Raw genomic sequence first — 16,934 nt, 5'->3', positions numbered from 1 at the left:
CATATATTGAAGGATGAACTATACCATTTTATGACACCAATCATCTCCATGCCACAGTAGTGGATCTCTATTGCACTAAGGGAGCCATGATAAAGTATTCCATTGTAAAGAATTGGTATGTCAGGGACGAGGAATGCAGATGTGAGATTTATAATTTTATTAGGAAAAGAGGTTTGTGCAATGGAGACAAATCAAGGATTTCATGGACCTGAGTAGAGACTGGTTCAACAATCACCTGGAAATACTCAAGCATTGTTTTGAAAGGCGATGATGCAATTGGAGAGTTATATTCTGTTGCCTTGAAAAATAACTATCAATAGGGGGGGACAAATATGATCCATAAAGGGAAGTATTGCAGGAGTAGGATTGTTTCTAAAATTACATCTATAGGCAAGTCAAGGGATTACTACATAGGATTAGTGCAGGTGCAACCAAATTATCATAATGCAAGGAATTTTTCACAGTGTGATTTGATGCTCATCGGTGACCAGGAAGTTGCAAATACTTATCGTTACATTCAAGTACAATTGAGTTGCATTCTAAAGTCTCTAATTTCATTTATTGATAGTCCTTCTTGTGTCCTTGTCTCTCTTAATTTAATTATGGTAGGATTGGAATGGGTTAAAAAATCAAGCATATCATTGAGTCAAATAGACACCCACATGTCACTACATGTCATTGTGCATACTCTTTGTTTTTTATACAATTAGAAGTGAGCAATATGATGTGTGCACACACAAAAAGTCCTAGCATGAAGGATGAATCCCCCTCAAATTCCATTTTCTATGGTGACATTTTATTTGCTTTGTTTATACAGGTCATATAGCCACATAGTGGCCACTAAAGAATGTTGAGGCATATGTCATATAAATATTTTATAGTCTGCTTTATTTTATATTCAAGTATTCATTGTCTTTCATGTCTTATACTCTGCATTGTATCTCCTTTCATTTTCAGGAGAGGAACTCAATATTGATGGTAAGAAGCAAAAATTCAAGAAATAGGAGAACAATAACAATGGAGCGACAAATGCAAGACGAGAGAGAGAAGAGAATCTGTCTAGTGATACCCTTAGAGCCAATATCTTACATAAGACACACACATAGAGACTGATGGTCAAGCCTTCAAAGTTGGTGAATTCAGTTGCAATTCTTTGGAAACACAGTGATAATGTTTTGAAATGATGAAACAATATTTCATGTGTAAATTGTAGCCCAACGCATATTAAGTTGGAAACTCATATTGTAATACTTGATATTTTATATAATAAAATTTATATGGTTGTAATTATTTTTATTTGCACTTGATATTATTTAGTCTTGTAATTAACATATGTAAATTTATGTTATCATATTAGATAAGCATGCACATTGTATGACATTTTCTTAAAATTTAGTCGCAAAATCATACTAATTAATTTATGGTGATTGATAATAAACACATAAAATCAATCTAAAACTACTAAATTAGTATTTTATTAATTAATGATGAACAATGTTGGTGTCAATGACACCAAAATGTTGGTGTCCGGGTATAAACAATTTATTCACACCTTTTCCTTCATTAATGTATTAATCCGGGTGTGTATTCTTTTCAAGGCAACACGCAAGGTATATGCAGGGGCAAGGTTACAATCTGTCATCAACCAAAGGTTCGTGATTACCAAATCAAAGCATTGATGAAACATAAATAGAAATTCAACTGCAGAATTTAAAAAGGTATTCACAGTGATCTAAAGAATATGCAACGGCAATCAAGAAATAAACACAACAATACACAATACACACATAACAAGGAAACACGCAGCACCTGATCAGAGGAGCGGGCCCAGCTCTCTGATTAGGGCTACGTCACTCACAGCAAAAAATAGATCAGCAAAAAGGTTGTATTTTATTAATCTGAACAATGTTGTTACAAAAAAATGCAGAGTCTAATTAACCGTTTATACAGGAATGACCCGTCTTTTATACAGTACAAAGGGGAATAACATCTCTCCCCAAAACCTAGCAACTATATGCCTAAAGATATACATCAATTCAATCAGAGCACTAGCATCGAGAGAGCAAGAATAGGAATGATCCAAAACGGGGTGAAAACAACTGCAAATCAGTTATGTTGTTTTGTCGTGGTCAATCAACTGTTGTGGATCGCGGAACTGCTGCGATATGCCGTGTGGTCAACACCTGCACTCCATAACCTGCTGTCATAACATGTTTTAGTGGTTTGCATAGATAAAACCCTCATGACTCTACTTCATTAATTAAATATCCCAAGAGATGATAAAGGGGAATTGCCACATAGTTTTACATAGTAAATGTATGCGAATGAATAGAAAAGGGATGAAAAGAGGAGTGGAAATGCAGGGAAAAAATAGGCCAATTTGGTGCACAAAATCTCCCCCCAACTAGCCTTCTACATGCCCTCGTGCAGATCGTTGTCTCCACAGGTCTGGGTTGGATAGGCTGTGTGCTTCATGAAGCCAGGCAAGATCGTATTCCTCAACCATTTCTGTTCCTGGAACCTTAAACCCCTCTAAGAGAAGAACTTCCTTCCACCAATCATTTGGTACATTATATGTTGGGGTGTAGTGCTTTGCTGGAAACCAAAGGACATGGTACGGAAATCAAATTCCCATCCACCGGACCCCACATGTTTGGATGCATGCCACATATCTTGGCACCCTGCTAAGTGCTCGTGCAAAATTTGGTGCTCCAAACGGTTCTCTGTTCCGGACAGATGTGGGTGACATCATCCACCTTTTCTGACAACTATCCAGGGCCTCTGCTTGAAACGTGACCAATTGTTTGACACAGAGATCGATACACCACTTTTGTGTCCTCAACATCCGTTCCTTATTTCCCATAATTTCTAAAAATGTAGTGTGCTTATTGTACATAGTCACTGATCTCTCGGGTTCTCCTCTTACCATAAAAGGCTTCGTGGCCTGATTTGACTCGAACGTATCAGAAGCCTTCTGCCAGCTTATCTGATTAAAAGTGTAAGAGGTGAGGGCCCTTAAATGAATGTCCCCCACATATGGAACCGGATTAAATTCTCTCTCAACACGCAAGAGATACCCATGCATGTAAATCTCACACATCAAATGCTGAGTTGGCACATCATGGGCTCTCAATATCCGGAGGAACTGTACACCGTCCTCAATATCGTGACTAATTTCTTTTTGGACACTTTCCAAACAGAAAAAAAGAAAGTGTTCATGCAAAAATAAAGAATAACTGGAAGCGGGAGGGCGACATGCCATCACTTCCTGTGCTAAATGGAGCATCTGCTCTTTATCAGTTTTCAACTCTGCCACTTGCCTTTCCAGCCGCTCCACCTTGAGTTGTTGCTTTGCATGCCTTAATTGCATTATATCAATGCGCTTCACATATTTGAAGACAGCCATGGATGCTCATTCTTGGGATTTCTCCGCTTTGTTCCGATATTATGTCGCGGTGGATTTCCAGGTTTGTACTTCAGCCATCAAAGAAAACTCATAGCCTTCAAACAAATATTCTATTGGGTTTGTCTGAGTGGCAACATAGGCTTTTGCCACTCCATCTACCTGTGTCCCTGCTTTGGCCATCGTGGTTTTGGGCTTCTTAGCCCACCGCTTGTATTTCTTCACCTGTTTCTTCAACCGGTGCATCTGTTTTCTCAGCCTCTTAACCTCTGTTTTGAGCCGCATTGTTTCTTTGAATTGCAGCTGATATTTCTACTTCATAGGTAGCCTTCGTTGCTCACACAATTCTACCCATTCTTGTTTGACCACCACCTCATCTGGTACTGCAACCGGTTCGATAGGTGGTGGATTACTCGAGGGAGTATCCACAGGGTTAATCGATGGGGCTTCTTTGCTTGGTATCTCTTCTTAGGGAGCAACCACTTCCTTACTATCTCCTGCCTCGTCCTACTGTGAAGCTATCTCGATAGGTGGTAGGCTCACTTGATGGATGTCCATCGATGGTTCAACCAAACTTTCCCTTCCAGGTTCCCTCGTTTCAAAAACACCTGCCTCTTCCTCTATTCTGGGTTCCTAGGAAAGGTCTCTGTGGAGGTCTGCGGCCAACAAACCTATGGCAGCTAGTTCCTTATTCGACCCATCAAACTTCAAATTTGTCGAAATAGACACATCCTCCTCTGTGTGTCGGGTAGAGTGATACACCCTTGCCCCTTTTGGAATGGAGAAGTAAGAGGAAAATTGAAAGAATTTTCCTACCTGATCTATCTCGACCCCAGTTGTGGCCTCAGGCTATTTCCCTCTGTCTGTAGTGTCTCTACTCTAGGTTGAAACCCCTTCTTGTGCAATCCCCTGTTTTGAGGTTGAGACTAGTTCTTGTAGAACAGCGTCAGTACCAGCATCTAATTCCTCTGTAGTCTCCAGGGTCGGATAGGTTGATGGTGGTTCTTGTGTAACACCACCTTCTGTATCCAACAGTTCTTGAACATATGACGCTGACACTGTTTCTTCCAGCATGGCATTGATACAAATGGATTCTTGCATCATCACATCAATTCCATCCATTATACCCATAGCCTCTCCTTCTGTTGGCCCCATGGTTCTTTCAGCTTCGGGCCCCTCTCGTCCTGGTTCATCTTCCTCCATTGGTTCTACGGTTGAGGGTGGTTCTTGTGGGACACCCTTGGCCGCAATATTAACGAATTCCTCCACCTCAGCCTGATGTGGTCCCTCTTCGCTTATTACAGTGTTGTTGATTTGCTCCACTGGCTCCATGGTCAAGGCTAGTTCTTGAGAGACAACCTTGGTCGTGGTGTTGGTGACCCTTTCTATATTGGCCCCTTGCTGCAACACTTCTTCTTCCATCAGTTCTACGGTCGAGGCTGGTTCTTGTGGAGCAGCCTCCACTACCCTCTCTAGTTCACGCTCCTAGTTCTATTCCATCCCCTCGGTTTCCATCTCCATTTCCTCTGGTTCCTCTCGTTCTATGTATTCATCATCTGCTCCGGTTCCTTCCTCCATCGCTTCCGGCTCTTCTTCTCTAGTGGCTCTAGTAGCTGCTATCTCTTCCTCTGTAAAATCTCGAAATGTTTCCCATGGGACTTGAAGTCGACTGATTGCATGCATGACTAACAGCCAGACCAGACCATGGTTGGTAATGACTATCACCAATTGTCGCGAATGCCAAGCAAAGTGTGCCATCAGCTGGAGACTCTTTAACAGGAAGAAAGGCATATTAAATGAGAAGGCTTCCGCCTGTGGGAATCAGAGGTGAGCCAATATTCTGAAATGATATTTAAACACGGTGGTATACCTCCCCTCGCAGGTTATGTATCTCATTACAAAACCTACTACCTCACCCCATGGGTATGGTAATGAATTCCGGTCGTAACCCCGTCCTTTCTTAATAACATTTTCTCCGACTTGCAGGAATGCTTTGGGAAACTCTGGGATGGTTGTTCTTTGTGAAAACCATTTCTGCCCCTGCTTGGGTAGCCCGCTGACCTCTGCAATGGTTTCTTCTATAATAGGGATTTCTATCCCCCGGACCCGAGAGCTCCATTCCCCTAAATTGAGTGCAAATTCAACCGCATTCGCCTCTTTAAACCCTTGCAATTTGTCGAAATAGACGTTCCACCCTTGCATTTTCAAAAACCTGCCATACTTCCCGATTGTTTCGAACCATTGTCGTGCCCTCCGGCTCATGGTGCACAGCCAACCCACCCATCGTTGTAGGAACTAGATCAACATGATGGATACAGTTGGCCGGTAGGGGGAGAGTAACAACAACCCAACTGACGATGGCAATAATGTTATCATAGTGGCCGCAGGGTAAAAGAATGGTAATAATGGCTGGCACACCTCAAAAAACACAACAAATAATGGCAAGGTATGGTAGTATAGGTGAATGATTATGGTGATTGAATACAGCGTACTGGGGAAATAATCGGTAAAGTTCTTAGCGTATGATTTCAAATTCCAATGCGTAGGAATCATGATTACAAAATCGCACAATTTTTGGTTTCTGTTTGCATTGGATTTGGTAATGATGTGATATGATCGATTTTAGGTAAGCTATCGTTTAATTATGACGGGACCCCCCCCCCCCCAACTTAAATGCGACCATCTGCGGCACGTACTAGTCTCTTCTTTGGAATATTTTAATTAAATCCATAAGAGTCAATTAAGGCGTACTTGGCAACCTACCTGACAGTGGAGTAATAGCAAAAATAACCAGTGGAGTAATGGCAACGACGAAGTAACAACGTCGACGGAGTAACAGCACCGAAAGAGTAACAACAACTACGGAGTAACATCACCGATGGAGTAACAGCAATGGCTAAGTAACAACACTGGTAGAGTAACAATAACGACAGAGTAACTACAACTGCATAGTAACAACACCGATGGAGTAATAGCAACGGGGGAGTAACAACACCAGCTTAGTAATAGCAACGGTGGAGTAACAACACCGGTGGAGTAACAGCAACTGCGGAGTAACAACACCAATGGAGTAACAGAAACATCGGATTAACAACACCGACGCAGTAACATCAACGACGGAGTAACAGCACCGGCGGAGTAATAGCATCGATGTAGTAACAACGGTGGAGTAACAACAACGACTGTTACTTGAAAAATTTCTCAGTTTCTCCTTGTCATAATTCGGTTCTTATTCCTGCAAAAAGACAAACAAGTAAGTAGTAACAGCATATATTTATTATTATTATTATTATTATATTTATTTATTTTTTTATTTTTTTATTTTTTTAATTATTATTATTATTATTATTATTTTTTATTTTTTTTTAATTTTTTTTTTTTGCAGTAGGCAGAGGGAGTATTCTACCATCAAACTAGATGTATCAGAAATATGTTTGATGAAGGCCTTTTTAGAAGTTGGACAGTGGTATAACTTCAGATGGTGTCCATTCACTAGGAAGGAAGTACGATTTTCATCTATTGTAACCAATCTGACTGTTTCATTGTCGAATACAGCATCCACTTCATAGGGTCCCATCCAACGAGTGCGAAGCTTTCCTTTAAAATCTTTGAACCGGGAGTCATATAACAATGCCCGATCTCCTGTATGAAACACCTTATTCTTGATAAATTTATCATGCCATTTCGTTCTTTGTTGTTGGATAGCAGTGGTTCTCTGGACAGCTATTGAACAAATCTCATCTAACTCATTGAGTTGTTCCAACGGTGTTTATGGGCCTCTAATAAGTCTAATCCCACTTCCAAATCTGTTCTGAGCGTAATGATCTCGAATTCTATCGGAAACAAGGGGGATTTCCCATAGACTAGCTCAAATGGGAAAACCCCGTTGTATTCCACCATGTTGTCCTATACTCCCAAAGAGCTTTTGGAAGTTTCTGTGACCAATCCCAACGATGACTTGCTACAATTTTTGTCAAGATATTTTCCAATACCTTTTTTTTTCTTTCTACTTGTCCATTCGCTTGGGGATGGTAAGGAGTTGTCACTCTGTGTTTAACCCCATATTTCTGCATAAGCCTCTCTATCATGTGGGATGTGAACTGTGCTCCTCCATCTGAAACAATTTCTCTCGGGGTACTGTTAGGATTCCAAGAAACTCTCCTAGGTTGTAGCTCAGAGATGCCTAGTAACATATAAATTCAACTTGTGGTTGCATGTTTAATGGAAGGAATAATCCCTGTTCAAGCCAGATAACCACTTCTACTTTGTTTCACTCTAAACATGCATGAACACCCCTAGACTACAAGGCTTTAGACCACCAAAAGCTCACAATTTGGATATTGGGTGAATATGGAGAATACTAACCACACCAGTAGATGTACAAGACCATGTGATGGCTGGCTGCAACTAGTAAAGAAACTTGTAAATCTATTCTACTAATGTACAAACAGGATGACAGCTCTCTTGCATCAGAAAGAAAGAAACCTGAGTGACCTATTTAGTGATAGAGTTAACAATCTAACACAGAGATAGGATGACAACTATCTAGTGCTAAACCTCAAAAGACAAAGAATACAACATATCAAGCACAAGCTTAGAATAAGAAGAAAATGGACAGTGAGAAGTTAACAGCAAAAGAAGCTTGTATTCACTGAAAATGAAGATGAGATGCTGCAAGTGACAAAGTATCTACAGTCTCTAGAAGTTGAACCTTACATCAAATGCAAATCACCAACCATCAACCCTGATTACATCTTGTTTCTGGGTATTTATAGATTTTCATTACAAGGGCTCTCGGCCATTTAGCTATGGAGGGGTCATAATTGACCACCAACTGCATTTAACCACCTAATGGAGTCTTTTATTGTGTTTGCTTGCTACTGTGGATGAATCCGATCTGCTCAAGTGTTGTGGTGTCCTCTTAGGCAGTTGGAGTGCTCGTACCAGTGTAGCTCCATGACTGATAAATTCGGTCACAGGGGCATGCTTGTCCTTTTTCCCCTTTTCCATATTGTCTGTTAAACATGGTTGTTGGGGTCTGTCAGTGACTGGTACTGGTAAGCTGGTCATCTTCCTTCTCGGGCAAGCGGAGTGGTCAGAGGACGTGAGCTGCATGGGCGAGTGGAGGACTCGGATGAGCGGAAATAATAGTCGTTAGATCAAGGAAATGGACAGCGGGGATGGCTCGACGGAGTCTATTGGCCGAGGTGGGAGCAGGTTGATTTTGGGCCATCAAATCTCTTTTCGGTCAGATCGAACGGTGATCGGAAGGTGAAGTTACGCGATCATTATCAGGCGAGGCGGATACGTCAGGCGGTAAATGATTTTGATCACATCGCTTTTGGGCGTTAAGAGGTACAAGCCCGAAGTTGCGTGATTCCACTCAGTGATTGACACGTAGTGGCGGATGAGAGAAAAAAACCACTCTCATCATGCACTAACGTTCGATCAAATCGCGAGCGCGATAAGTGCGAAGGCCGTCAGATCTCGGTGGGGATGATCTGACGATTGGGAGTGGGAGAGCAAGTCACTTTATCGGACGCAACAGGAGCCATTAGATCGGCGGGGTGATCAACGGCGGGGATTGAGAAAGGGGTTTATGAGCGCGCGGGTTTATATGAGTGAGGTTCTATGGTGGCTTTAGGCCTTTGCGCTCGGGGCTTAAAGTAAAAGGAGCTATTTTGCGAGGTTTTAGGAGGAAAAGAGAGAAATGGAGGTGGTGGAGAGAAGGTGGAGTGGAAGAAAAAGGAGGAATGACCAATTGTGAGCCTTCTTTGGACACCACCCAATGCACCGAGCTTCTTTTTGACCTTAGAAAGTTAGAATTGCATAGAAGAGCTAACACTAGCTCCTTCTAGGGATGAGATCCTCCCTATGAGGTCTTAAGAACCGCAGACCACTGCCTTATCATACAAAAAACCAGATCAGTAAAAATTCCTAGTGTTCCATTGGGCATGGAGTCTAATTAAGCCTACACTAAAACTTGAAAAAGGACATAGTTACAATGTTGAGGGCTAAAGGCCTTAAACAACATAAATTTTCAAAAACCGCCCATTAACTGGGCCATCAAAAACTGTTTCTCCTTCCATACTTTGCAGCATGAAAGTGTTGTTCCCCTGGATCTGAGTAATGATGAATGATCTTGTTCACCGAGCATTGAATTTACCAGGGTCCCTACGCCTTTCCTTCAGTGCATCCCATTAGGGAAAACAATCATCATACTAGGAATTGACCCTTTTTACCTTTCCATGGAAGGTTCCTTTCTTCTTATCAATGTACATGTCAGCGAATTCATCAAAGACTTGCAAAATCGGGTTGATTTAATCACCTACCTCAAAAAGTTTAGGGCATTTTACCTTATCAGGTAGACATGGTTTATATTTCACCCATTCTCTATATGCTCTCATCCTTGGATGTTCTTTGTGGAAGCTTTTGTACACCTGCTGAATAAAAAAGGCTGCAGTGTACTTGGATGTGTCATTTGTGGCCTAGACAATTAATATAAATGGTGAATCTATGTATCCTTGTGTTAGGGACACAAATACTTCACCTACTCTTGTAGCTTTCTTAGAACAAATCCCATCCAAGGAGGTGTCCCAAATCTGTGCACCTTCTTCCTCTGTGATCTGGCAAACTGCCCTTTCAAGCTGTGTGGAGGCCAACTGGGCAAGCTTCGGAATATCAAGACTGAGATTATCCATGTCAGCCTTGGGCATTGAATCATGGCTGGCTCCAGTGCCTAGGGGGCAATTATGAGGGATTGTCTCTTGAACAGATAGAGAAACATAAGATGATGGGGAGCTGACTTCACACTTTTTGATCACTGGGCTGAGGATAACAATAGGTTGGTCAATTTGCAGATTTGCATAGTCATTAGAAGCTTGGCTGGCTTTAGGCTCAGGCTCTTCAAGGATAGATTTCTTGAAGGACTCATTCTTCACTGGTTCAATCAGAGGCATGGGTATTCTTGGCTTCTAAATTTCTGATTGAAAACTGAAAGAAGAAGGGGAACCTTCAAGGCCTCTTACCTCTATGGCTGGAACTTTGAGGATGATGGGATCTGCTGCTGGTTGCTTCTGCTTATAAGCTTGTTGTTTTGCAGGGACAACAAAATTATGAGCAGGGCCTTTGAATAATGACTTCTCATAGGCCGCTTTGTTTAAGAAAGGGGCACTGCCCTGGTATTCCATACCATGCCCCTCATCCTCTTCTTCATACTGCTCTTCTTCCATGACTATATTCTAAAAAAGGGTCTTCACCCTTTGGTCTTCATTGGCATCTTTATTTCTTTACAAAATCTGCAACTTCTCCTTTGCTCCTCTATATGGATTTGGATTTGGAAGAGAAAAGGTATTAGGAGCTTGTTTCTCAACCATTAATTTGGAAACTTCAGAGGCTAATGATGCTATCATCCTAGCCATTTTGTCGATCTTAGGATCTAAGGATGATGAGGGATCACCCCTCTGTCTTCTTGTATCATCATTACCTTCGAGCCTTTCTATCACCATGATGTTTGATTCTACTTCCAGGGCTACATTTTGCATATCAGCCAAGGAAGCACATCTTCTCTCCCTCAATAATAAACAGAAATGAGAATCGAAGGCATTGGCATAACTAAGCTTAGCAGAGGTAGGGGTGGGTTTCACTTCAGCTGGTATTCTGTTGTACATACGGTTAAATCTCTTGTTGAAATCACACAGCAGCTCACCATTTTCCCTCTGTAATTTCCAAAATTCTGTGTGATAGTAGAGCATATCTTTCTTATTCCCCCAATGCTTTAGGAACACATCATCTAAGGCCTCAATGTCTGCTATAAACCTAGGGGTTAGTTCTCTGAACCACTTTCTAGCCTCTCCATCAAGGCTTTGGACAAAAACCCTCATCCACACATCATTTTCACTGATATCTAGGTTATCAGCGTAGCTATAAAAGGACTCAAGGCGCTCTTCAGCAGTTACTCCCTCTGTACCAGTGAACTCAGGCATATATTTCTGATACACTCCTGCAAGCATGGCATTCAAAGGAAAAGGCAGGACCAGGGGTCCATACCTAGCAGCTATGATTCTTTCCATTTTGGTAGGTGCTTGTTGGCCTGTCATGACTAGGGTAGATGGAAGAGTACTGGTCGTTTGGATGACAGAAGGCTGAGAGATGAATGAAAAGGCAGAAGGAAACTGATGGACTATGGGGGAGGTTTTCTTTGGACTAAGATCCAAAGGGGAACTTATTGAACAAGGAGCCTTATGAACCTCTGAGAGTATTTCTTCACTGATAATGCTAGGCTCTATATTTTCAACATATGCATGCTCAGCTACGAGCCTTTCTTGCAAAGATACATATGATTGCTTAGGCTTACCTGATCTTGATGCTCCTTTCTATGATGTTTTTCTCTACTTGACAATCTTCTCAGGGTTAGGCACTGGGTCAGCTGGTGATTTCTGAGGATTTCTCCGAGTATGCCTCACAAACTGAGCCAAAACTGTGATGTGGAGTCGCCAAAGGTTGGTCCTCCAGTAGAGTCACCAGATAGATGATTACAACCAAAAATGTGTCCAGACTTTGTCTATCATCAAAGTTGGATCTGTTTCGTTCTCCCAGGGAAGCTGAGCTTCAATCTCCTCTCCCCAGCAATGGCGCCAATTATGTTAGGATTCCAAGAAACTCTCCTAGGTTGTAGCTCGGAGATTCCTGGTAACATATAAATTCAACTTGTGGTTGCAGGTTTAATGGAAGGACTGATGCTTGTTCAAGTCAGATAACCACTTCTACTTTGTTTCACTCTAGGCATGTGTGAACACCCCCAGACTACAAGGCTTTAGACCACCAAATGCTCACAGTTTAGATATTGGGTGAATATGGAGAATACTAACCACACCAGCAGATGCACAAGACCATGTGATGGCCAGCTGCAACTAGTAAAGAAACTTGTAAATCTATTCTACTAATGCACAGACAAGATGACAGCTCTCTGGCATCAAAAAGAAAGAAACCTGAGTGACCTATTCAGTGATACAGTCAAAAATATAACACAAAGATAGGATGACAGCTATCTAGTGCTAAACCTCAAAAGATCAAGAATACAGCATATCAAGCACAAGCTTAGAATAAGAAGAAAATGGACAGTGAGCAGTTAACAACAAAAGAAGCTTGTATTAGCTGAAAATGAAGATGAGACACTGCAAGTGACAAAGTATCTACAGTCTCTAGAAGTTGAACCTTACATCAAATGCCAATCACCAACCATCAACCCTAATTACATCTTGTTTCTACGTATTTATAGATTTTCATTACAAGGGCTCTCGGCCATTTAGGTATGGAGGGGTCATAATTGACCACTGACTGCATTTAACTACCTGATGGAGTCTCTGATTGTGTTTGCTTGCAGCAGTGGATGAATCCGATCTACTCAGGTGTTATGCCTCCTCTTAGGCAGTTGGAGTGCTCGTACCAGTGTAGCTCCATGACTAATAAAGTCGGTCACAGGGGTGTGCTTGTCATTTTTCCCCTTTGCCATACTCTCAGTTAAACATGGTTGTTAGGGTCTTTCAGCGACTAGTACTGGTAAGCTGGTCATCTTCCTTCTCAGGCAAGTGGAGTGGTCAGAGGACGTGAGCTGCATGGATGAGTGGAGGAGTCGGATGAGCGGAAAGAATAGTTGTCGGACCGAGGAAATGGACGGCGGGGATGGCTCAACGGAGTCTATTGGCCGAGGTGGGAGTGGGTTGATTTTGGGCCGTCAGATCTCTGGTCGGTTAGATCGAACAGTGAACAGGAGGTGAAGTTATGCGGTCATTATCGGGCGGGGTGGATAGGTCAGGCGATAAATGGTTTTGATCGCACCGCTTTTGGTCGTTAAGCGATAAAAGCCCGAAGTTGCATGATTCGCTCAGTGATTGACATGTAGTGGTGGATGAGAGAGAAAAAACACTCTCATCGTGCGCTAACATTTGATCAAATCGCAGGCGCAATAAGTGCGAAGGCCGTCAAATCTCGGCGGGGATGATCTGACGGTTGGGAGTGGGAGAGCAGGTCGCTTTATCGGATGCGACGGGAGCTGTTAGATCGGCGGGGTGATAAAGGGTAGGGATTGAGAAAGGGGTTTATGAGCACATGGGTTTATATGAGTGAGGTTATATGGTGGGTTTAGGCGTTTGCGCTCGGGGCTTAAAGTAAAAGGAGCTATTTTGTGGGGTTTTAGGAGGAAAAGAGAGAAATGGAGGTGGCGGAGAGAAAGTGGAGTGGAATAAAAAGGAGGAATGACCAATTGTGAGCCTTCTTTGGAAACCACCCAACGGACCAAGCTTCTTTTTGACCTTAGAAAGTTAGAATTTCATAGCAGAGCTAACGGGTACCATATCGGGCAAAAATCTCTTCAAAAAGGAAATCTGCCACCACCTGTTCTATTGCTTTCGCAACCGCTCTGGCTTCCACCCACTTAGTCACATAATCAGTACAGACCAGGATGTGAACCTTTTGGTGGGAAGGTGGGTTGATGGGTCCAACGAAATCGATGGCCCACTTCTCAAAAGGTTCAAGGACTATCTGGGGTTGTAATGGCATTTCATCTGATTTCCCAGGTTGTCCCATCCGTTGACAGGTGTCACATCTTCGAACATAATCTCTAGCATCGCGAAAGATAGAAGGCTAGTAGTATCCCATTTGCAGCACCTTGTGGCCTGTTCTTTTATCTGCAAAATGTCCTCCACAAGGTCCACCATGGGTGGCCTTCAATATCTCATAGATATCATCCTCTGATACACAACACCGAATCTGTTGATCAACCCCTGTATGAAAGAGGTATCCTGCCATCCATGAATATCGGGTACTATGATGAATAATTTTCCATTGATCCTTATATGAAAAATGACGAGGTACCTTCCCTGTAGCAAGATAGTTAGCAATATTTGCATACCACGGAGTGTTAGCGGAAATTGCAAAGAGATATTCATCTGGAAAGCTATCTTCGATAGGTGTACCTTCGGCATTATTTTCTAACCTAGACAGAAAATCAGCAACCACGTTGTCCTTTCCTAGTTTATCTACTATGGTAATATCAAATTCTTGAAGTAGCAAAAGCCATCTTGTAATATGACCAGGAGTAACGGGTTTATTCATCAGATACCTGATGGCTGCATGATCAGTGTGTACAAAGGTGGGGTAACCAGTGATATAGTGTCGGAACTTGTTGATGGCATAGATGATAGCAAGGAATTCTTTTTCAATCACTGTGTAGTTTAACTTAGCAAGAGCCAAGTTCTTACTAACATAGTAAACTGCATATGGTACCTTATCCACTTGCTGCCCCAAAACTGCCCCAACTGCTGTCTGGGAAGCATCAGCATGAATATGGAATGGTAATGCCCAGTCTGGTCCTCTAAGGATCAGAGCACTACAAACCAGTTCCTTGATCTTCACAAAGGTTGCATCACAGTCATCTATCCACACAAAGTCTGCATCTTTTGTTAGTAATTGAAAAAGCGGATGTGCTGTTTTAGCAAAATTTTCTATAAAGCGCCTGTAATAACCAACACAACCGATAAAGCTACGTACCTGAGTGGGTGTTCTGGGTATTGGAAAATGTTGTATTACCTTTATCTTGGTTGGGTCCATTCGGATTCCTGCAGCCAAAAGCAAGTGTCCCAAGACTATTCCTTCATTCATCATCATATGGCCTTTCTCCGTACTTAAAGAGACATGCACCTGCTTGCATCTTTCAAGAAATTTTTCAAGCTTCCCCAATGCTTCTTTGAATGAATCTCCATATTCTGTGAAATCTTCCATATAAATCTCAGCACTATCATCCATTAGATAAAAAAAAATCCCTAAAATTTCCCTCTGGAATGTTGCAGGTGCATTACAGAGACCCAATGGAGGACTATGTATGTGAACGTCCCCCAAGGGCATATAAATGTGGTCTTATCCTGATCTTCAGGAGCTATCTGGATCTGATTGACCACCTAAATCCATCCAGGAAAGAGAAAAACTTATTCCCAGCTAATGTATCCAAGACTTGGTCAATTAATGGTAATGGAAAAAGGTCTTTCCGGGTTGCCTTATTTAATTCTCTGTAGTCCACGCATATTTGCCACTTACCATTTTTCTTAGGGACTAGTACCAATGGAGAAACCCATTAGCTATCTAAAATGGGGTAGATAAATCTCACATCCAGCAGCTTTTAGAGCTCTTCCTTAATAATGTTTTTCAGAGCAGGGTTCATTCTTCTCTGGGGTTGCCTCACAGGATGACAGTCCTCCTTAATGTATATGTGATGGGTGCATAGATTAGTAGGAATTCCCTTCATATCTGAGTAGTCCCAAGCGAAGGCTTCTTTGTGTTTCTGAAGAACATCCAAGAGTTGTTTCTTCTGGGACTCTGATAGATCTGGATTGATATTCAGGACTTTTCCTGGTTCTATTTCCACAAAAATACTGTCATGGGGCATAGTTGTAGGTAGCTCATCAAATCCATCTGCTGTTCCAATACTTTCCTGAGTTTCACAGCTCAAGACGGACTCCAGAATTTGTTGATTCAAATCTGAAACAGAACAGGGATCATTGATAAAGGTAGTAATTGTGTCATCTTCTGTTTTGGTTTTCAACTGGAGGGCCTGTCCAATAGTAAGAACTGGTCTTAACTCCTCATTTTCTGATTCGGACTCTTTCCTGTATAAATATTTCTTTTGGCCTGTTGATTTTGCTAATGGGTTAGGTTCTGTGGGAGGATATAACACTAGATTCTTAGTGTTTTTCCCATTCAAAATGATCATATATCCAGACCAACACCCAATATAAGCATCTGTGGTTGCTAGCCACAGTCTTCCCAGAATCAAGGGATGGTCTCCAACTGGAGATTACGTTTGGAGTACTAGGAAGTCCACAGGGTAGTGCCATGAATCAACCGAAATTATGATATCTTCTAACTTCCCTACTGGTTTCACTGTAGATCGATCTACTAGTTCTAACATTGTAAGTGTGTGTTTCAAGTTACAAAGACCTAATGCACGCATAGTTTCAGCGGTGATGACATTTATGGCAGCACCCAAATCTACCAGTACGTTTGGAATTTCTACCCCGTTAATTTGCACGGTTAAAATTGGGTTCCCGGGATCCCCATTCTTTATAGGCATGGACCTTCCCATCATGAAATCTGATAACTTCCCCATTACGTGAATGGTGAGAGGGTCTGTTGATTTCTTTTTAGGCTTGTTAGCACAATATTCCCTGAGAGTTTTTGCATATATAGGTATGTCCCTCATAGCTTTCAACAGGGGAATCTTGACAAATAAATTCTGTAACTCCCCTAACAGGTCAAACTCAGCTTGAGGGGTTGGTTTACTCAAAGCCAACCTTTCTGGATAAGGCGGTTCAGCTTGGTGTTTTTGAGTAACTGGCAGTTGAGGAGGTGTATGATTTTTGTTGACTCGGTTTGGTTCCTCTTCAACCATTTCTGGTTCCTTTTCCTCATTGTCAATTTGTTCAATGATAATTGGTGAGGGTTGAGCATCTACTGTCCACCCAGATCATAAATTCAT

This window comes from Pinus tabuliformis, chromosome 7 (genome assembly GCF_031772625.1).
Source record: "Pinus tabuliformis cultivar Carrire ecotype Pingquan chromosome 7, CPIR1, whole genome shotgun sequence".
Taxonomy (NCBI): Eukaryota; Viridiplantae; Streptophyta; class Pinopsida; order Pinales; family Pinaceae; genus Pinus; species Pinus tabuliformis.
The sequence above is the reverse complement of the archived record's forward strand: the minus strand, read 5'-3'. Positions refer to the sequence as shown.